The following is a 733-nucleotide window of genomic DNA, read 5'->3' on the forward strand; positions in this document are numbered from 1 at the left end:
TTTACAAAAATTGGCTGTAATGAAAGCTATATTTTGATTGGCTCCTTACTGGCCGCTGCCAATTAGAATGGCAGCCCCTCTTATGATATTGCATATCAAATTTATAATAACTTTTCATATATATATTTCATCCGACCTGAAGGTTAAAGCATTACCGTCTCTGGTTGTTTTTGTGAATGTTCTACATTTTTAAATGAACTTGAGGGGGGAGGGGAAACCCTGCTCATCGACTGTTTGGGGGGTTTTTTGTTTTTTTTATTAGTTTGTAACTTCCGGGTCTCCTAAAATCTTCAGAATCTCCTCGATACGTTTTTATTGAAGGAGATGATTTTCTGAAGGTGAAATGTTAATATAGAGCTATGCATGCATATATTATGCTGAAATCCTAAATGCAGGTATATAGACCCAACCTGAACACGAGACACACGGTTTAATGTACCTGTCCCACCTTGTGGTGGGTTTAACGCCTTGAGTGCATCCCCTCTCTGGTACTCGCAGGGGTTAACTCAAATCCGAATCTATTGCACATAAGAAATAGCTATGTGTCAAATCGGCCAAATACGTTCTTAGCATGTGTACAGAATAGTTCTCGGCTGCAGTCGTATACATCGAATACTGCATTTATATCTTAAAATTCTTATTTAGTGCATTGGGAGGAAAGGAATGGCCTGATGTGGACTAAATAAAAATATTTTGTTTTGTAACACTTGATGTAAGATGTTATAAAACCCTA

This window comes from Spea bombifrons, chromosome 11, assembly GCF_027358695.1.
Source record: "Spea bombifrons isolate aSpeBom1 chromosome 11, aSpeBom1.2.pri, whole genome shotgun sequence".
In the NCBI taxonomy this organism is placed as follows: domain Eukaryota; kingdom Metazoa; phylum Chordata; class Amphibia; order Anura; family Pelobatidae; genus Spea; species Spea bombifrons.